The following is a 23,427-nucleotide window of genomic DNA, read 5'->3' as shown; positions in this document are numbered from 1 at the left end:
GGAGGTAAACCTGAGATTTATGCAGAAAACAGCGTATCAGGGTGGCTTCCAGTTGACCCATGAAAATATTGGCATAGGTTGGCGCGAATAAAGTGCCCACGCTGGTCCCCAAAACTCGCAGAAAGAAAGAAAAGTGAAATTCAAAATAATAGACATTTAAAACGAGTTATAACAAAGTTATGTACACTTCTGGCGCATGTTGGTTTGGGTGCTCTGATAGATCTTTTGAAATAGCTTCGATTCCTTCGACGAAAGGGATGTTTGTATACAATGCGGCAACGCCAAGAGTAACAAGGAGGGTTCCACTCGGTAGGGGCCCCCCCTTGTTTATCTCTTCTATTGTACGGAGGAAGTCGGGGGTGTCCTGAACGAATGAAGGAAGAAGAGCCGGAATGTCGGATATGTAATGATTCAAAAACTGAGATAATGCTTTGGTTGGGGTATTGTTATTCGAAACTATGGGTCTGCCAGGAATGTCGGCAGTGAACAATAATTCTACGGGGACTTTGTGGACTTTTGGGAGGAAGTAAAAACGTCCTCCGTGTTTATGAATCGGTTTCATGAAATTTAAGACAATGGTCGTTATTATTTCTCTGGATCACAGATCTGTGAGGCTCTGAAGGATTTTTAGGCGGTATTCCTGGCTCGGGTCGTCATCAAAGGGCTTTTAGTGGCAAGGGTAATTGAGCCGCCTATAAGCTTCATCTTTGTATTTTCCCATAGGTAAAACAACTGCGCTACCACCTTTGTCGGCTGGGTTTATGACTATGTTGGTTCTGGCTGATAGGCTATTCAGGGTAACTTCCTCCGGCGGAGTTAGGTTCTTGCGCTTGTTTGATCGCTTAGTTGTTGCCAATATTTCTCTTTATACTGATTTTAAGTACAGATCTAATTCTGGAGATTGATCTATATCTGTAGTCCAAGTGCTAGGAGAGTGGAGGGTGCGTTCCTTAGTATCAGGTTGGTTCTGCTTTTTAGAAAAAAAAACTCGCTTAGTCTCATTCTCCGAGAAAATTCAGTGATAACTTTATGTAACTCGTATTCATTCACACGGGTATTTTTGGAACAGAAAGTTAGACCTCGTTCCAGGATACCTTTTTCGTCTGCTGTTAGTGTTTTCAAAATGTCAATAACGTTGCTGGGGCAGGTAGCAAGGGAGCTCGTTTTTTCTATAGGACTGCTGGCTGGGGGAGGAGGTCCTAGTAAAGCAATCTCTGTATCAAGGGGGAACAATAACTGACCTAATACACCATAGTCCGTGCTATTGAAAGACTCATTTCCTACAGTGCAAGCTGTATATCGCGAGGGAAGCTGGTCACATGCCACCTGGAAGCTAGATCAGGAGGGAGCTCACCAAGGGAACAACTAACTTTTACTCGGAGGCGTTTGGGGATTTTTTTGATTTGGAGGTACGAGGAGTATGTTTTCAAGATAAATCTGTAGTTGGTTTGTTTGCCGGATAGTTCTCAAGCTTTGAGGAAAGAGCGGGTTTAGGGGTTGGAGTATCCGGTCTATTCGGTGGTAGTCATTTGTGTTTGTTTCGAGCAGATCTCCGGGGTGACACTTTTTTGCTTGGAGTTAGTATTTTAGGGGGGCTGCTGGGGGTGAGGTCATCATCGATGCCTGTTTGGGTGCCTGTTTGCGTTATACAGCGTGTTGGGGTATGCGTGAACCACGAGCGTGATGTCTTTGGTGGGTCGGGTTGTTGTTTGCTTGCGTGTTTTGGCCACGTCGACGGTTCGTGTCCTGGTGGCTCATGTGCTGCCCTTACGTTGACATGACATTTCGCTACTGTTGCGGGTGTTGGGTTGGTTCTGTTTTCCTGTGCTGACCGGAGACGGGAGGCGGATGCGTGAAGTTGGGAGCGTCACCCTAAATGAGTTCCTCAGCCTGTGCTTGATGTTTTCGGAAATCAGTCTGAAGCCTCGAAAGTTGGGGTGTAGTTCGTCCTTGGCCAGGTGTCCGTCCTTTACCTGCGGGAAAATACAAGGATGAAGCTTATAGGCGGCTCAATTACCCTTGCCACTACAAGCCCTTAGATAACGACGCGAGCCAGGAATACAGCCTAAAAATCCTTCAGAGCCTCGCAGATCTGTGATCCAGAGAATGAATAACGACCACTGTCTTAAAATTCATGAAACCGAATAATAAACACGCAGGACGTTTTTACTTCCTCCCAAAAGTCCACAAAGTCCCCGAGAATTATTGTTCACTGCCGACATTCCTGGCAGACCCATAGTTTCGAATAACAATACCCCAACCAAAGCATTATCTCTGTTTCTGAATCATTACATATCCGACTTTCTGGCTCTTCTTCCTTCATTCGTTCAGGACACCCCCCACTTTCTCCATATAATAGAAGAGATGAATAAGGGCGGGCACCTCCTTGTTACTCTTGACGTTGCCGCATTGTATACAAAGATCCCTTTCGTCGAAGGAATCGAAGCTATTTCAAAAGCTCTATCACGGCACCCGCACCAACATGCGCCAGAAGTGTACATAACTTTGTTAAAACTTGTTTTAACTCTCAATCATTTTAAATTTGACTCTTCTTACTTTATGCAAGTTTTCGGGACCAGCATGTGTAGTCTTTTCGCGCCTACCTATGGCAATATTTTCATGGGGCAACTTAAAGCAACCCTGTTAAGCTCTTTTCCGCATAAATCTCAGGTTTAAATCCGCTGCATAAACGACATCTTCATGATTTGGGAACATATTCGCGCGACTCTAGAAACGTTTATATCTCCTCTTAATTCTTCCCATCCGACTAATAAATTCTCCTGCCACTATTCTGAAAAAGAAGTGAACTTCCTAGATGCTACCGTCATTCTAGACAGCGGTAAACTTAAAACCACGGTTTTTATAAAACCTACAGACAGGCAGCAGTACTTAGATTATAAAAGCCATTACCCGAGACACTGCAAGCTAGGCATTTTTGTAGGACATGTCACCAGGCTTACAAGAAAATGCAGTGACGACAGTGACTACGTAGAGCACCTAGACAAACTCAAGTCCACCCTTATGAACAGGAACCACCTAAAAAATCGCTCGATCAAGCGTACCAGCGTGCGTCTAATCTCAAAAGCGATGACGTGCTCAACAAACAGCGACAAAACGAAAGCGCCAGGCCGACAGCCCTAATAACTAAATTTTCAAATGCCCTCCCAAACGTAAACAATACAGTGCGGAATTACTACCCCATTTTAGCCACTAACGACCGAGCAAAAAAGATTTTTCCAGAAGCACCAAGAGCTACCTACCGGAGAAACAGGAATTTAAAAGATATTTTAGTGCATGCTAAAATAAGACCTTGAAAGCAACCAGTCATAGACAGCTGCTCCCGCCCAGATGCATGACTTGCAGGCACCTGCAGACAGACTGCATTGTAAAAAGCACAGCTAGTAATTGTGCCCACAAGAATAACTCAAGCTTCACGTGCACTTTATCCGACATTGAGTATATGTTGGAATGCTCAATGTGCCACAAGCAGTATATAGGCGAAACGAGTGAACGTATGAGCCTAGGTCATAACGGTCGCCGGGCAGATACTCGCATCAAATCCTCCATACCTGTAGAGCAGCATTTCAACCAACCAGGCCACAATTTTGATGACCTTAAGTTGTATATACTTCAGTCAAACTTTACGTCTCCGAGGGACAGCAAATACCAAGAATCCTATTTATTTCACAAATTCAACTCCATGGAACCTACTGCAATGAATGCGTCTAGGGGCAAATTGGAAGCCCTGGGATATTCACCGGGAATACAGAATTAGGCACTGTCTTGCATATAGCTTATCCAAAGGCTATGACCCTTACCTTTGATCTTTACCTGGTCGCCTAAATTCTTTATTTTATTCCTTAGCTTGTAGCTTATTACTCGCCCCCATCCCTCCAACCTTTGCTTTTGGAATTTCATTTTCTTTATTTTATTTCTCCTTTTTTTACTCCGCGTGGTCTTGTGCCCCGTACATCACTCTAACTTTATGTTTTCGTTTTTGAGTTTCAGGACAGGGCTGTTCCAGGAATGTAGCCGTGGGTGACACGTGCCATTTACTAGCCGGGTCATTGCTTTTTCTTTTGTGTGTGGGTTTTTGTGGTTTCCCTCCCGGGTTGTTTTTCTCTTTTCTCCTTTTTTCTTTGACCTAGTTATTTCCCCCCTCTCTACCTTCTCTTTTCACCGTAGGCTTGTAGATAGTTTCTGATAAGGTCCCCACTCTCTCCGCCTGGTCTGCTTCCGGTGGTTCTGAGAACGTTTCAGCATACCCCGCTGCGAATCAACAAACACCCTCTCTTCCTTTCTCTCCAAAAAGTCCCGTATTTTCAAGCCCCGGCCTACTTCCCTGTGACCTACTTCACGGCTCAAATTATACAACTTTCTTTCCCCCTCAATATCTCCCTCGACATACTCCCAATCCAATCCGCTTGCGCAGTTTCTTTTCCTTGTTTTCTTCTCTCCTCTCCCCTGGGGACCTACCCCTATATAAAGCGCTCCACCCAGGCGAGAGATTGCCAGCAAGTCTCTTTGCTGAATAGTTTGCAACAATCGTGCTTTTACCTTGTTCGAAGTTTTTCTTCTCTTGTGGTCTCTACAATCTTCAAAGTTCAACTGCTCCCTCTATATATATATATATATATATATATATATATATTTATATATATATATATATATCCAAAATCAGAACTGAGTAATGAGGGGCTCGGTGAAAATAAGACAGAAAATAATGGTTGGCAGTCAAAAAAACTTCGGAAAACAAAGGGGAGGTCGTGGTGGGTCATAGAAACAGATGAAGAATGTTTTTAGTCAGAAAGTGGTGAAAAAATGCCCGCCAGGTGCGAACAGAACCCACAACCACCAGAATACTGGTCTGGTGCGATAACGACTACGCTACCGGCGGGGCTGTTTTTTTTTCGCCACTTTTTTTCTGAGTCAAAAAATTCTTCATCTGTTTCTATGACCCACCACAACCTCCCCTTTGCTTTCCAAGGTTTCTTGGCTGCGAACCCTTATAAATAAATATATATATATATATATATTGTTATGGGACACCTAGGCGGCCATTACCCAATACTGCCATCGCTCATCACCGAAGACGACGAGGACAACGAAGAAGTGGCTGGGTACCAGCGCGCGCTGTAATGGCCACATTGTAAATTCTATGAATAGATTGTTCCTCATCCTTCAACCATCGTTCGAGTCTTTGGCTCTGCCGCCACGTTACATTTGGTGTGGTGCGTGTCGTCATCCCCGTCCTGGCCCCAGGTTGGCACCTCATCGGCATTGGTGGAATCCTCGAGGGTGCGTGAACCGCGTCGGGCAGCCTCAGCCCAGCCGCTACAAGCCGATTTATTGATCGATTGTGGGGTTTAACGCGCCGACGCAACGCAGGCGATGAGGCGTGCCGTAGTGGAGGGCTCCGGATTAATTTTGACCACATGGGGATCTTTATCGTGCGCCGAAATCTCGTACACACGGGCGTTTTTGCTTTTCGCCTCCATCAGAAAAGCAGCCGCCGCGGCCGGGAATCGAACCCGCGACCTCGTGCTCATATATATATATATATATATATATATATATATATATATATTTGCTACGTAACACCCGGAACATTTCACATAGCATTGGACTGGACCACCAGGTGGTCAATCCATCGTACACTTCATCTATGGGTATGTGCCTCATCAGTGGGCGCATATGGACCCCGGCCCATCAGGGACTGGAAGGAAATGAAAAAGCGGACTCGTTTGCGAGGCAAATCATGGACCGCGGGGAGTCTGAACATTCATACGCCGTTCCTCCATACAGTGCGGCTACCGACCGACTCCGGTTATGCCGACTAAGCAGAAAAACGATCCCGACACCTCATCTTCTACTAGACGCAGGGGAGGCCAGAAATCTTAGGAAAATTGAGACAAATACGTACCCACATAAATCTAGATTAGCGCTCATGTTTCCGGATAAATATAACGAAGAATGCCAGAAATGCCATCAGAAGGCAGACCTCTTCCACACTAGATGGAACTGCCCGACCATATGGCAACAGAACAACTACAAGACATCAATAGAGTCCTGGGAAGCGGCACTGTCCAGCGCGGACCTCTCCAGTCAGCGAGAACTGCTGGAAAGAGCCAAGCTAGGGGCTTTCGCCACTGGAGTCCTGGAAATAGGATTCCACCCTTGACTCCACCCCCTCCTCTTCTAACTTTGTGAATAAAGTTTACCACCACCACCACCAGCAAGCCGAGAAACGAAGAAGTGATCCGGCAGAAACGGACTGGCACGAGCTGCATTAGATTCCTTGTCTTTGGTCTCTTGGCCTTCAGCTGTAATTATCTGTAAGTAGACAGCTTATTCGCATCTGCCTCGTAACATATTTTTGGTGGAGGTTGCAGACTTCCCTTCCTGTGCCTGTCAACAGCGAAGCTAATCCCTACCACGGAGCTTCGGAGTGGGCGACACATTCGTCGACGAAAAATGTCTCCTCCCCCCGAGACGTCACCCACCGCGCCAGTCATCGTCGTTTCCCAGCCCCGTGACCCAGGGTTTTTTACCGGTGAGGATGGTGCCGACGTGGAAGAATGGATCCGCATGTTTGAACGTGCCAGCGCCCATAACAGGTGGGATGACACAATCATGCTGGCTAATCTGCCTTATCTTCTGAGAAAAACGGCCAACACCTGGTTTGAGACAAATGAGCACACATTGACCAGCTGGGACGCGTGCAAAGCGAAGTTGCGCGAAGTATTCGGCCGACCCGTCGAACTCCAGCTCGCCGCAAAGCAACAGCTCGCATCCCGTGCCCAGTCGACAACCGAATCCTACATCACGTACATACAAGATGTTTTGGGCCTCTGTTCAAAGGTAGATTCGCAAATGCCCGAAGCCGATAAGGTGGGCCACGTACTCAAAGGCATTGCAGATGACGCCTTCCATCTGCTGATCTGTAAGGATTGCACTACCGTTGATACCATCCTTAAGGATTGTCGACGGTTTGAGGAGGCAAAATGTCGTCGCATTGCTAATTAAGTTGCTTGACTGCCTCACACGGCGGCAGCGTCGTCTTGTCAAGATGTGACGCTGCCACCGCGCACACCACTGGCGCCAAACACGGCGGCTCAGACTGAGAGCCTGACCAAAATAGTGCGCCGGGAGATCGAGGCTATGACCCCAGTCGCTGCTTCTCCTTACACGCATGACCGAACCGCGCCCACGACTTCCCTCATTCAAGCCGTCGTTAGAGACGAGATCGCCGCCCTGGGCCTTCAATCGGTTTGTGCCTTAGGACGCTACGATCCCTGCGACGGGGTCCGCGCACCCTCTACTCGTAGTGATGTCCCGCCGCGCTACGATGTTCCACCACGGTTCCGACGGCGCAGCCCTGGCGAATGGAGAACAGCCGATGACCGTCCCATTTGTTTCAACTGCCATCGCGTTGGCCATGTCGCCCGTTACTGCCGTAGCAGCTGGTCGTCATCTCCACGTCAACGGTTCTTCGACAACCGATACTCCGACTACCACCCTCGACGATTTCCTCCCAGTCATCAGCAGCCCTTCGCAGCCGACAACACAAGACGCAACAGCACTAGCTGCTCGCCATCACCTCAGCGTCGCCAGTCGCGTTCGCCGCAGCCCCGCCGCCAAACCCCGCCGCCTACTTTCTCGACCTCTATCTCGGAAAACTAGCCAGTGCAGCTCCCGGAGGTGATGCTGCATAATGACCCGGCCTGAAAATCCTCTGTTGACTACGATTACGAAACCCAATTTGATAGACGTTCACGTTGACGGTGTTCGTGTTAGCGCGCTAGTCGACACAGGCGCCAATATTTCGGTAATGAGTTCGAACCTTCGCCGCACTCGCCGCAAAGTTATGACGCCTGCTGTATGCCGCACCGTACGAGTCGCCGACGGAGGAACGACCACCGTAGCCGGAGTGTGCACCACCCGCGTCGTAATTGCCGGAAAAGACGTCCCTGTCTTGTTCACTGTCTTGGACGCATGCCCTTGCGACATTATATTCGGACTATACTTTCCGACTGACCAGGCCGCCCTCATTGATTGCGCCGCGGGGGTTTTATGTCTTGCGCTGCCCACCATGCCCCTTGATGAGACCAAGCCTGTTTACTGGCTTTGCTGCACTGAGCATGCTCGATTAACACCGAAGACCATGACCTACGTACCTTTATCGTCACGCCCGCCAGTCCCAGATGGTGAATACCTCGTCTCTCGCGTCACCGATGTACTCCTGGAACGTAACGTTTCTCTTTCTTACACAGTTGTGACGGTCGAGACGAACCAAATAGGCCTCCCATTTTTGAACTTCGGTTTCTCCACGCAAGTTCTTCCCCGGGGAATGTCGCTGGCTACACTCATCCCCCTCGCCGAATGCGAGCTTTCCGCTTTTACCACTGACGCCTCTGACGGTGAACGGGACGGCCAACGGGACATTTCACCGACTACCAGTGATTTTATGAAGATGATAGCGTCGGACCTTCCACATCCGCAAGCTCATGAGCTCCAATGTCTTTTAGCATCCTATCGGGACATTTTCGACTTGGACAACCGTCCTTTGGGCCAGACGTCTAGTGTGACACATCGCATTAACACTGGTGACGCGACCCCTATTCAGCGCCGCCCATATCGTGTGTCTCACGCCGAACGTGCCGTCATTCAGCAGAAAGTAGAGAAGATGTTGAAAAAAGATGTTATTGAGCCATCTTCGAGTCCGTGGGCGTCACCAGTCGTACTGGTTAAAAAGAAAGACGGCTCATGGCGATTTTGTGTCGATTACAGACATTTGAACAAAATAACCAAAAAGGACGTTTACCCACTTCCTCGCATTGACGACGCCCTCGATTGCCTGCACGGCGCGTCATATTTTTCGTCCATTGACCTTAGATCCGGATACTGGCAAATTGCAGTCGACCCCATGGACCGAGAAAAGACCACTTTTGTCACACCAGACGGACTGTACCAATTTAAGGTCATGCCGTTTGGTCTGTGCAATGCACCAGCCACATTCGAAAGAATGATGGACTCGCTGTTTCATGGATTTAAATGGACGACATGCCTATGCTATCTGGACGACGTTATGGTCTTTTCTCCTACATTTGAGACCCACCTACATCGCCTCTCTGACGTCCTGGCAGTTTTTCGCAGAGCTGGACTTCAGCTCAATTCGTCAAAATGCCACTTCGGCTGCCGTCAAATCAAGATCCTTGGGCACCTCGTCGACGCTACTGGAGTTCAACCTGATCCAGACAAAATCCGCGCGGTAAACGAATTCCCTGTTCCTCGATCTGTGAAAGACGTTCGCAGCTTTGTAGGGCTCTGCTCCTACTTTCGCAGCTTCGTCAAGAACTTCGCTGCAATTGCGAGACCACTCATGGATTTGCTTAAGCACGATACCCTGTTTTCTTGGGGCCCTGATCAAGCTGCCGCTTTTTCAACCCTCGTCGACCGTCTCACAAATCCACCTATTCTGGCGCACTTGGACGGTTCCGCTCCTACCGAAGTCCACACAGACGCGAGTGGCCACGGCATCGGTGCCGTACTGGTTCAGAAGCACGCTGGCCTTGAACGAGTAATAGCGTACGCCAGTCGCCTTTTGTCACCTTCCGAGCGGAACTATTTAATTACCGAACGGGAATGCCTGGCTCTTGTATGGGCCGTCAACAAATTTCGCCCATATTTATACGGGCGTCCTTTTTCCGCGGTCACTGACCACCATGCCCTATGCTGGCTGGCCTCCTTAAAAGATCCTACAGGCCGTCTTGGTCGCTGGGTTTTGCAACTTCAGGAGTATGACTACTCCGTGGCCTACAAGTCTGGCAGGCTCCACAGCGACGCCGACTGCCTGTCACGTCAACCAGTCGACCAACCGGACACAGCTGACCACGACATCGATTCTTGCGTCGTTGCTCTATCCGACTTTACCAACATCGCCCACCACCAGCGCCGCGACAAACCATTGCGGTCGATCATTGACCGTCTCACTAACATCCCGTCAGACCGTGCATTAAACACATTTTGGCTCCGTGACGGCGTACTATTCCCCCGCAACTTTCGCGCAGATGGCACTGCCGAGCTTCTCGTTGTGCCTGCCTTCGGCCTGACATCCTTCACCAGCTGCACGATGAACCGACGGCGGGCCACCTTGGCATCGCTCGAACATATGACCGTGTGCGTAAGCGCTTTTATTGGCCTGCACTCTACCGCTCAGTCCGCCGCCATGTCACGGCGTGTGACCCGGAAACGCCCTTCCTTGTGCCCAGCCGGACCGCTCCAACCCATAGAGATTCCTTCCTTTCTTTCGTGTGGGTTTGGACCTATTCGGTCCTTTTCCTCTGTCCCGTTCAGGAAATCGCTGGATTGCTGTTGCGACCGATTATGCGACCCGCTACGCTATTACGCGTGCCCTTCCCACCAGTTGTGCCACAGACATTGCTGATTTCCTTCTTCAAGACGTTATCCTACACCACGGTGCTCCTCGTCAGCTCCTCACCGACCATGGCCGGTACTTCCTGTCTCGGGTTGTTGACGACCTCCTTCGCTCTTGTAGCACAAAGCACAAGCTAACCACCGCCTACCATCCTCAGACTAATGGATTGACTGAAAGATTGAACAAGACCATCACTGACATGCTCGCAATGTACGTCTCTGCGGATCATCTGGATTGGGACGTCACTTTGCCATTTGTTACGTTCGCGTATAACTTATCCCGCCATGACACCGCCGGCTATTCTCCATTCTTTCTTCTCTACGGCCGCGAACACACTCTTCCATTGGATACCCTCCTTCCTGATGCGACACCTCTAGCTACAGAATATGCTCGTGATGCTGTCGCTCACGCTGATGTGGCCCACCAGGTTGCCCGTGCCAAGCTCTCGGCTTCCCAGTCCGCTCAGAAGCACCGCTATGACCAGCAACATCGCACCGCCCATTTTACGCCCGGCTCCTTGGTCCTGGTCAGTACGCCATGCCGCCGAATTAGACTTTCCGAAAAACTGCAGCCTCGCTTCAAAGGCCCCTATCGCATTAAGCGCATGGTAACACCGGTCACCTACGAAATCGCTCCTGTTGCTTCGTCCTCACCGTCCCTGGACCCTGCATCTCAACTAGTCCACGTCGGCCGCCTCAAGCCCTATTTCTCAACGGCCACACCTGCTCCCTGAGCCTAATTTCAAATGTGCACCGAGACGGTGCTTACCCCGCCGGAGGGGGGGTCATGCTACGTAGCACCCGGAACATTTCACATAGCATTGGACTGGACCACCAGGTGGTCAATCCATCGTACACTTCACCTATGGGTATGTGCCTCATCAGTGGGCGCGTACAGCAAGCCGAGAGACGAAGAGATCTGGCAGAAACGGACTGGCACGAGCTGCATTAGATTCCTTGTCTTTGGTCTCTTGGCCTTCAGCTGTAATTATCGGTAAATAGACAGCTTATTCGCATCTGCCTCGTAACAATATATATATATAATATATATATATATATATATATATATATATATATATATATATATATATATATATATATATATATATATATATATATATATATATATATATATATATATATATATATATATATATATATATATATATATATATATATATATTGTAGCGAAGAATCTGAACACTATCAGATGGACACTTTTCCTGTGTCTATGTCCTGTCATAACACAGCAGTTGGTGGACCATCTTCCGATAAGGTTATGTTCCATTCAGCGCTTTTGGAAGAAGACTAACTGTGTCCTCGCACAGCTCGAACCTCAGCGCCGGTTTCCTACGTCCGCTTGGACTCTGCCTGACTGGACGACATGACCATTTGCAGGTGTCAATAAACGTCACCACATTTCTGGTGGAGGTTGCCGCATCGCGATCCCCGCAAGGCCTCACAGCCTGGAATTGCGAAGCAGAAGACTCCCGGTCAGCGACGACATGCCGCCTACACCCCAGCAGCCCATCGTCTGTTCCGGTACGCTCCGGCAACGAGACCCGCCCTTCTTTAACGACACCGATGACCGTGATGCGGAAGACTGGCTTTTAATCTTCGAACTGGCGACCACCTAGAATAAATGGGATGACACGATGAAGCTCAATAACGTTGGATTTTATTTTACGGTGCTGGCTGAGGCGTGGTTTGAAAACAACGGATCTACCTTCAACACTTGGCCAGACTTCAAAGCTGAATTTATGAAAGTTTTCGGCCGACCGGCAGTTCGCAAACTCCAGGCTGAGCAGCGGCTGCATGAGCGAGCGCAGCACGCCGGTGAAACATTTACGAGCTACATAGAGGACGTCGTCGACTTCTGCAGGCGTGCAAATCCATCTATGGCCGAAAGCGATAAGATCAAACACATTCTCAAGGGCATTGAGGACGATGCGTTTCAAATGCCGCTTAGCAAAAACCTGCAGACAATTAGCGACGTCGTGAACTGGTGTCAGAGCTATGACGAGCTCCGCAAGCAGCGCATTTTCCTCTAACGCCGTTCGCTGGAAAAACGGCAACGTGGGTCGCTGTCGGCATTGGCTGCTTCTCCTGACCTCTCGGCTCTTCACCTCATATCGAGCAGTTCGCGCGAGAAAAGGTTTCGCGTCAGCTGTCCCTGCTTCCCTGCGGTCCACAGCCCCCTTCCACGTTGCCTCAGTCTGTCCAACGGGTGATCCGAGAGCGTGTTGCCGAGACGATCCTTTCCGTACGCCAGCCGTAAGTTGCGCCGGCATCCATCCTTTCACCGGCGGCCGCGTCGGTTGCACCTCCTGTCGTGTCGCCTATTGAACGATACGTCGAAGCCCTGCTCACCTACGCTTCCGTGGCCACAAGACCGCCGCTAGCACCACTCCCTTCCTTTGTATGTCCCGCGGAGCAGTCAGCAGCGCCGTATCCAGGAATGGCGCCTCAGACCCCGAATCCATTGCGCACCCCCGACAACCGCCTAATCTGTTTCGCTTGTCGACTTCCAAGACATGTGGCACGTTTATGTCGCCGTCGACCCCAACCTCCCGTTGACGGCTACCAGTTCCCAGCCTATGAATTTCCACCACTTTTCGCTGCCGCTACTTCTAGCGCAACCCCTACTTCGTACTCAGCTGACCAGCCGACCTCGACGCCTTCAAGCCGCCGTTCCTTTTCTCCGCGTCGCCGCTCCGTTTCCCCGGTGCGCCCACGGGCTAACCCCGCCGCTGAGGGAAACTAGCGGCCGCAGTTCCAAAGCCAACAACTGCGCCCACATCGAACTGCTCAAGTCCTCCATTTTCGCCTAACAATGTGATTGACGTTACCGTTGAAGGTGTTTTCGCATTCGCTCTTATTGATACTGGTGCCGCTGTGTCTGTAATACGTGAAAGTCTTTGTCGTTCCTTGAGGAAAGTCACCACTCCACGTTCTGGCCTCACCCTCCGGACCGCGAATGCTCAAGACGTGAAACCATTGGCCACGTGCACCGCCCGAGTTACAATCCAGCAAAACGTCTATATCATCCAGTTCATCGTTTTGGCCTCCTGTTCGCACGATGTCATCCTCGGTTAGGACTTTTTGTCACGACATCACGCTATCATTCGGTGTGCTCGCGCTGAGGTTGAACTTTCCCCGTTTGACGCCATCGCTATCCCCGAACGTCCCGCCAAATTTGTTGCCACCGATTATACCGACATTCCTTCTGGCACCTCAGTGCTTGTTTCCGTGTCTTGTGGACACCACCGTTTTCTTTACGCCTTCGCCACTCTTCAGCGCACAGAAATGTTTGCCGCTACCTTTCGCGGTCCTTCAAATTCGCTCAGGTTTCGGTACAATCTGCGTTTCAAACCCGTCGTCATTCCCCGCCACATTGGTTCGCAGTGAATGTCTTGGCCACGTCCAGCCAGTTGATGATCATCTCATCATCGATGCATCCGAGAACGCTTAATCGCTGCACCTCGCCGCGCTTAGACCTAGTGTGAACTGTGACTCCGATGTCTTTTTACGTTTCCTCGACGACTTTTTAGCTCCTGTGCAACTAGACGACCTTCTGGCCCTTCTACATCGTTTCCGAGACTCCTTCGATGCCCAACGCGTCGAATTTGGCCGGGCATCCAGTGTTTCGCACCATATTGACACCGGTTCCCACGCAACCCTAAGACAGCGACCATGCCGTGTGTCGCCCACTTAGCGCCAAGTCATTGATGAGCTCGTCGCGGACATGCTCAATCGCGACGTTGTACGCCCTTCGACAAGCGCCTGGTCCTCTCCCGTAGTACTTGTGACAAAAAAAGAAGGCTCAATTCGCCTCTGCGTGGACTACCGGCGCCTCAACAAGATCACGCGGAAAGACGTCTATCCGCTTCCTCGCATAGATGACGCCCTCGATTGCTTCCAAGGAGCCGAGTTCTTCTCTTCTCTGGATTTACAGACCGGCTATTGGCAAGTTCCTATGGCAAAATCGGATCGTCTCAAAACAGCCTTTGTCACACCTGACGGGCTGTACGAATTCAACGTCATGCACTTCGGTTTGCAATGCGCCAGCAACCTTTGAAAGGATGATAGACAACATATTGAGCGGCCTGAAGTGGAAAACATGCTTGTGTTACTTAGATTACATAGTCCTGTTTTCCCCTGATTTTGTGACGCATCTAACCGGCCTCGAACAAGTGTTAACTTGCATTGCCCCCACCGCCCTGCAGTCAAACTTGAAGAAATGCCGCTTTGCAGCTCGAAAACTTACTATTCTAGGCCACGTGGTGTCAAAAGACGGTGTCCTTCCTGACCCAGTTAAACTTCGCGCCGTGGCGGAATTTCCCAAACCGACGACAAGGAAACCACTTTGCAGCTTTATAGGACTTTGCTCTTACTTCCGTCGCTTTGTTCGCAATTTCGCCACCATCATTGCGCCTTTGACGAAGCTCCTTGGTGGTAAGAACGAGATCGGCGATTGGTCACCCGCCTGCGAGAACGCCTTCACTATGTTGCGCCGCCTTCTTGTTTCCCCACCGGTAGTGCGACATTTTGATCCCAGCGCTTCCACGCAAATCCATACCGATGGCAGCGGTCTGGGCCTGGGCGCAGTACTCGCACAACGCAAGACCGGATTAGAGGAGTACGTCGTCGCTTACCCCAGCCGTACCCTTACAAAAACCGAAGTCAACTACTCCGTGATCGAAAAGGAATGCTTAGCGATCGTTTGGGCTATTACGAAAGTTCGCCCGTACCTCTATGGACACCCATTCGACGTGGTGACGGACCACCACGCCCTTTGTTGGCTCTCGTCGCTAAATGATCCGTCTGTCAGCCTCGGTCGATTGGTCCTACGGCTGCAAGAGCATGACATACGAGTGGTATACCGGTCCGGCCGCAAGTACACAGATGCAGACGCCGTTTCTAGGTCTCCTCTTCTATCCGATGCTGAAGATATATCTTGTGTGGAGTACACTCTGGCCCCTCTTAATATCACTTAATATCACCGACATGGCTGCTGAATAGCGAAAGGATCCATGGATCGCTTCCACTGTGAAATTTTTTGTCCCGTCCATCACCAGCAGCCGCACCCCGCTCTCTCCGCCGCCAAGTTGCCCATTTCTCTGTCCGTGACCAACTCCTTTACCGCCAAAACTATTCGTCCGAAGGTCGCAAATGGCTCCTGGTCATCTCTCGTCATTTACGCGTGCACAACTGTTCTACGTTCCACGGTGACGCGCAGTGTGTCCACGGAGGTGTCCTGAAGACATACCGGAGACTTAGTCTTCGCTTTTACTGGCGAGGCATTTACACATTCGTCACAAAATATGTTCGTTCCTGCACAGACTTCCAGCGCCGTAAATCTCCCCCGCGATCAACAACGAGTGAACTGCAGCCTCTGCCGTGCCCAGCCGGCCCCTTCGATAGAGTGGGCATCGACCTTTTCGGGTCGTTGCCGTGCACCTCCAGATAGCACCGCTGGATTATCGTTGCGGTAGATCATCTCACGCGATACGCCGAGACCGCAGCCCTTTCAGCAGCCACAGCCCGGCCCGGGACGTGGCGTCCTTCCTCCTCCGTCGTTTCATTCTTCGACACGGAGCGCTCCGAGAGCTGCTGGGTGACAGAGGTCGCGTATTTTTATCGGACATTTTCAAAGCGCTCTTGGCCGAGTGTAACATCGTTCACCGCACTACCACAGCGTACCATCTGCAATCCAACGACCTAACCGAACTATTCAACCGCACTCTGCGAGATATGCAGTCCATGTATATTTCATCAGACCATTCAAACTGGGATCAGGTCTCTCCGTTCATCACGTACACTTAAATTACCCCGACGCAGACGACTGCTGGATTTTCACCGTTCTTCCTCCTCTACGGAAAGGAGACGATCTGCACGTTGGACGCGGTACTTCCATACCGCCCTGATCCCTCCGAGTGAACACCGATTTCCCAGATTTCGCAGTTTGCTGAGGAAGGCCGCCAGCTCTCTCGTTCATTCACTTCTGGACACCAGCAGCTACAGAGATCTCGCCATGACGCGTCCAGTGCACCACGCGATTTCTCTCCCGGCTCCCTTGTTTGGCTTTGGGTGCCATGTCCCACTCCAGGTCTCTCTCCGAAGCTTACATCGAAATACCACGGTCCTTACCGTGTTATCAAAAGCACTTTGCCAGTGAATTATATCGTCGAACAAGTTGTGCCCTCATCGAATCTTTGGCGCCACGGTGGGGAGACTGTGCATGTTCAGCGACTCAAACCCTACTATGATCCGGTGGTTCCGTCGTCACCATGAGTCGCCAGGATGGCTCCCTTTTCTCGCCGGGGGTGATTGTAGCGAATAACCTAAACATTAGCAGATGGACACTTTTTCAGTGACTATGTCCTGTCATAACACAGCAGTTGGTGGACAATCTTCCGATAAGGTTATGTGCCATGCAGCGCTTTTGGAAGGAGGCGAAGTCTGTCCTCGCACAGCTAGAACATCAGCCCCAGTTTCCTACGTCCACTCGGACTCTGCCTGACTTGACGACGTGACGTCTGCAGGTGTCAATACACGTCACCACAATATATATATATATATATATATATATATATATATATATATATATATATATATATATATATATATATACAGTCGAACACGGATATATCGAACTCCAAGGGGATCGCGAAATAGTTCGATATATGAAAAATTCGATATAAAAAATATGGGTTCTGAGACCTCACCTATGGCGAACGATCACTTACCGATGGGCGCATTCAAGAATGACAACTAATTCCGCACTCACGACGCAACAGGGCGCTTTATTTCCGTGAAAAAAAATCGCTGATCTTGGCCTGCTTTTTCATCCTGGAAATTAAATTAAAGACGCTGGTCTCAATCTTCTCGAGGCCGTCCAGGTGCGACAGCCCAGTTCCTTCCATGTCGCCGCAACAACGGCGAATCAAGCTGAACGCAGCGGCCACTTCAACCGCAGAGTACGATCGTGTAGCCGCCTCCTCGTCCGGACGATCTTTACCACTCGAGCTATCGGCCTGGGTTCCTGCGACCGCAGCTACAATATCCTCGTCACCGAGGCTCGAAACAGCCTGAACATTGGTGTCAGCGTTCACGAAGTCGTCGGCAGACACTCCGGCTGGAACAGCAGCCAGGAAAAGGGACGACAACTCACGAAACGTGTCGCCCATGCACTCGTCGCCGTCGTCGCCGTCTTCGCAAGCTTCGGAATGTTCGGCCGTCACAAAGCCTGCCTTCCTGAAGCAGTTGGCCACGGTCTCCTTCTTCACGCCGTTCCAAGCGCTTGTCATCATATGTACGGCTCCCAGCAGGTCAACCTTAAGCTCGGTGCCCACGCGGAGGTTCATCAAAAGCCTATCGAGGAGTCGCCTCCTGTACCCGACCTTCGCCATGCCCGCGCATTCCTCCACATCCTCCTCAACCTCAATCGGGGGTGCAGCGACCGCCGAGGAGCACCTACCAGCTCCCGCGGCGTTCGATATACCCGATGTCGGGAAAAATACGGTTCGATATAAACGTACGAATTCCTATACTTTTACACAGAATTTTCAAGGGGATAATTTATGAGTTCGATATAGACAATAATTCGATATACCCGTGTTCGATATATCCGTGTTAGACTGTATATATATATATATATATATATATATATATATATATATATATATATATATATATATATATATATATATATATATTTATATATATATATGTATATATATATATATAAATATATATATATATATATATATATATATATATATATATATATATATATATATATATATATATATACCCTCTCATCCTTTCTCTCCAAAAATTCCACGAATATCAACCACCAGCTGACTTCCGTGTGACCTACTTCACGGCTTAAACTAGACAATCTTCTTGGCCCCTCAATCTCTCCCCCGACACACTCCCAAACCAATCAGCTTGCTCAATTTCCCTTCCATCTTTCCCTCTCCTTTCACCTGGGGTCCTACCCCTATATAAACCGTGCCTGCCAGGCGAGAGATTGCCCTGAGGAAAGCAAGTTCTCTTTCCTGAAACGTAGGCCACAATCGTGCTTTTACCTTGTTCGAAGTTTTTCTTCTCTTGTATATATATATATATATATAAATATATATATATATATATATATATATATATATATATATATATATATATATATATATATATATATATATATATATATATATATATATATATATACATTATATATGTATAACACGGCTTTTGTCGTGGAAAAATCTAGCTAGAAGGCAAATTTACCAGTGCAAATTTTCTAAGCCGCATGTCTCCAAGAAATTTAAGAGCCCCTCTCCCAGTGTGAAGCTACGCCTTACCTATATACGGAAAATACGCTAGTGTACCTTTGTGAACGTCTGCCAACCTCAACTTTTCAGCTTAGCCGCAGTGTGTACACACTTGCAAAGAAAAAAGAGATGCTTCAAACCAAACTTGAACTTCGCCGTTTAGATCGTTACTGGTTTCTCCATCTGACCGTTTTCCAAAAGTTCTAAAGTTTATTTTCAATTTATCAACTTCTGTGGCAATTATCTTTGCTGCAGCAAAAGTGAACGATATGGAAATTGGGATTTTGGTTAGTTTTATTGATGATCGGCGTTTTAAACATAACCTGAACATTTTAAGTCGTCGGGTGTAGTAATAGCTTAAGATAACATACAAGTACACGTCTCATTTCTTCTAATCTTTAGGTTTCCAATCATAATGTCCATAAAATTTTGATGCCTCGTTTTTGTTAAAATTGTCAGGAACTAGATAGTAATATTATAAATACAAACGCAAATATTCGCGCAAATTTCCACAATATAAATGTAGATCACAAGAAGTATTGGCATGTTTTTGTTTCTCTTTATTTATAGTGCCGAAATAGCGGGGAGAACTGCCCTCCGGCATGCCCATGCGCCCGCTGTGGTGGCGCTACAGGACGAGACTTTTGCCTACGTGGAGAAGTCAAAATAATACAAAATCGTTCCTGAATCTATATCAAGGCTGTTGTCGTTTGTGTCGACAGAAACGAATAAACACCTCGCTGTGGATATAAAGTAACAAGTCATCGCTTCATCTTTATTCTTTCATTTATTTACTTTTCACTTTGGCCGGAGTAAACTAAAAAAAGTTACGGGTCCCTATGAAGGATCTTGTGGCACTCAGTACCTTGAATGGTTAAGCCAGCATCATAACTGATATTATATCGACTTCAAATCAACGCTTGAAACCAAAGTTAGTAGAAACAATGATTGTATTTGTGTGTAATAAAGAAGAGCTGTACCGCGAATTTACTCTGATTTCAGAATAGCGTTGGGCCTGTACAACTCAAATACAAGGTAAAAAGTTGTCCACGTTGTTGCTTGTTTCACTTACAATGTCATTTATGTAGACTATTTGTCTGCCATCTTTGCCACGTATCTTCTCTGGCCTTCGCTGCGGCCTTGATAAATTTACACACCTTTTATAGCGTCAATTCAACTTTGTGACTATCGAACTGCTGGGAGTTATCATTTCCCTTTTTGTTGGTTGTACTACAAGAAAGTGCACGAACTGGAATATTATTTCCCTGCGCAGCTTCACCAGCCCTAGTTGGCGCCTTAAAGTGCCTTGTTTAACGCTTTGTTTGGTGTGTTGCTATCGAAAAAGCAAATACATCTTGTCCTCTTAACAAAAGCATTCCAGGTGAACCCTATTACGTATGAACATTTTACATCACTTCTATGCTAAGTTCTCCTTTCAGCTAAAAATGCAACTTGTGAGACTTCGACAACCAATTCAGTTCTCTGAAATGGCTCTGCACTATTACTATATGATGGCGACGAACACTCTCACTTCTGTCCACGTGCTCAGGGTCTTCCACAAAGGCTGGCGGAAAAAACAACGATAGGTGGACATGAATTGTGCGACGCTCTGCCCCAAAATAATGTTATTTCTTGTATTACTCAAGTAAAACATCCAAAGCAAACGAAGGCTCTAAACGTCACATAATGTAGTCCCATGGCGAACAAGAAGCGCCCTCGTTAGCACCCCCAACAGATCTATGCAAACACTTCTAATAATCCTAGTACTACAACCATGAAAAGAGCAAAAGAGCCGTAATCATTTTCCAACCAACGCTCCGCGGGAGCAGCGCCGCTACTCTACACCCTGCTCAGGTGATTAGCATCGGCGTTTCCTTACCACAAAAAACTCTGAAATCGGTAAAGGGAATCTCTTCACTTAATGCAAACGAGTGTCAACTTCTTCTGCGGAAGCCGGAATACCGAACAAAATACCCAAGAGGCGGAGAACTGAGCCTTCGAGAGACATGTTATCATATGTCCTACCAAGGTAAAGGTCGAGGGTTGTGTTTGTTACTGAGATGAAAAAATATTTTACGACCTTCAATTCAAGAAGTACAGCCCACCAAATGAAGGACCCCTGCTACCCGTGTAGTAAGAGTAGCGCTGGCTCCCACCCTCAAGCGTCACGTACTGCTGTTGTAAATATAAATACCCCAGAAAGTGAAGGATCACAGGCACAAAGATAGCCGAATTGGTAAGGCAGCCGAGATAAAATAAAATCAGTGGGTTCGGTCCTAACTCTGTGGGAAGGCTTTCCTTTCTTTCCTTGTTATGTATATTTAAAAAACTGTTACCTCACTAACCGTAGTAAAAAAGCCTAATCCCTCCCCTATGCTTTTTTAGGAGTTGAAGTCTGCCGAACTAACTTCCTATATTTCCTCAACGAGCCCCTCATTTCCTAACCATATTATTCTGCGAAAGCTTAGCGAGGGCCTCGGTTATGGCAGCCTTGATGCCAAGGTAGCATAAGAAGTTTTCCCTTCCAGTTGCCGGCTCATGAAAGTCTGCGGACATTGGAGTCGCGTCCCGGGGGTTGAAATGAATGACCCCTTCTCGCCGTATAGTCAGAGTGGCGCTGGCTGCACCCTCAAGCGTCAGATACTGTTGTAGTAACTAAAAATACCCCAGAATGTCTGTGAACGATCGTGCAGTCGCAAAGAAAGCCGAATTGGTAAGGCATTCGAAATAAAATAAAAAGGCGTGGGTTCGCTCCGCACTCTGGGGCATGTTTTTCTTTCTTTTCTTTTTACATAAATTTTAAAGTTTTACTTCCCTAACCGTAGTCAAAACAGCCTAATCATTCCCCTATGCTTTATTACGCATTGAAGACTGCTGACCTATCTTTCTGTATTTCCTCAACGACCCCTCATTTTATACCTCTCTCGATCTTTCCCCCTCTGTCTCTCTCTCTCTCTCTCTCTCTCTCTCTCTCCCTCTCTCTCTCTCTCTCTCTCTCTCTCTCTCTCTCTATATATATATATATATATATATATATATTTATATATATAATGTAGTGGGGTTTATTTAGACAGCCAAGGAACCGAGGGGATCAAGCGACGGAAGCCGAAGGAGCTCGAGCAGCCGAAGAAGCAGGGGCAGCCAGAACTGAACTCGATCACGCTGCGCATGCTGCGCGCTTGATGCGTGGGGATTGTCCCTGAGGATTGCCCTGCTTCACCTTGAATTTCGGCTTGAGCTTTAATCCCTTGACCCGGACCTCTCTTCTTCGTTACAATCACCCCCGGGTGACAAGGAGTCATCCTGGCGACTTCATGGCGAGGGCGAGACGATGGGCTCGTGGTAGGGCTTCAAACGGTTGTCGTGGACAGTCTCGCGGCCACGGCGACGAAGGTCGTCAGATGGTGTGAGCGGCTCGACGACGTAGTTTACCGGTGATGCGCGCTTTATGATGCGATACGGGACATGATATTTGGCGAGGAACTTCGAAACCAGGACAGGCGTTGTGAGCGGTATCCATAGCCAAACAAGGGATCCATGGGGAAAAGAGGGCGGAGATGACCCGCCAAGGTCATGTTGGTACTTTTGGCGACTTTGTTCACTGGACCTGAAGGCACGAGCTAACTGGCGAAATTCTTCAGCGTGTCGCGCTATCTCGGAGACGGGCTTGCTTTCTGAGGCATCGGGGCTGTATGGGAGGATGGCGTGCATGGTGCATGAGGGCTCGCGTCCGTAAAGAAGGAGAAAGGGAGAGAACCCGGTGGTGGTTTGCGTTGCGGTATTATATGCGAAAGTCACGAATGGAAGCACCACGTCCCAGTTAGAGTGGTCGGAAGCTATGTACATGGCAAGCATGTCACCAAGCGTGCGATTGAATCGTTCGTCAAACCATTTGTCTGCGGGTGGTAGGCAGTACACGTCCGGTGAACGATCTTGCATTCACTGAGGAGAGCTTCCAGGACTTCGGATGAAAATACTCGCCCTCTGTCGCTGAGAAGCTCTTTGGGGTAACCATGACGTAGGATGAAGTGATGAAGGAAAAGGGCGACGTCGCGTGCCGTAGCGCTGGGAAGCGCGGACGTTTCCGCGTAGCGCGTAAGATGGTCTACGGCGACGATAATCCACCTGTTCCCAGAAGGCGTGAATGGTAAAGGTCCGTAAAGGTCAATTCCAACCCGGTCAAAGGGGCGTGAAGGGCACGGTAGAGGTTGCAAATCTGCTTCAGGCTTTGGAGTGCGTTGCTTGCGTCGTTGGCAGGCCTCACAGCCACGGATGTACTTGCGCACAAAACTACACATTCCCCTCCCGTAATACCACTGACGAAGCCTAGCGTAAGTTTTCACGACGCCAGCGTGGGCATTTTGGAGGTCAGCATGGAAAGCTTCACATATTTCGGCTCGTAGATGGCGTGGTATTACGAGCAGCCATTTTCTTCCGTCGGTGATATAGTTGCGACGGTATAGAAGACCCTCCCGCAGAGCGAAATGAGCTGCTTGCCGTCGTAGTGCTCGAGGTTAGGAGGTGGCTTTTGGGGCGGTAAGGTACTTTATAATAGAAGAGACCCAAGGGTCTTGTTGCTGGTGAATGGTCACGTCAGTAAGCGTGAGCGCAGAGACGATGAACTCCGGTGAATCGGGGCACGTCGTCGAATCTG

Source organism: Haemaphysalis longicornis, unplaced genomic scaffold (genome assembly GCF_048455015.1).
Source record: "Haemaphysalis longicornis isolate Haplotype H1 unplaced genomic scaffold, Haemaphysalis longicornis Haplotype H1 scaffold_14, whole genome shotgun sequence".
NCBI classification, from domain to species: domain Eukaryota; kingdom Metazoa; phylum Arthropoda; class Arachnida; order Ixodida; family Ixodidae; genus Haemaphysalis; species Haemaphysalis longicornis.
This window is presented reverse-complemented; position numbering follows the sequence as displayed.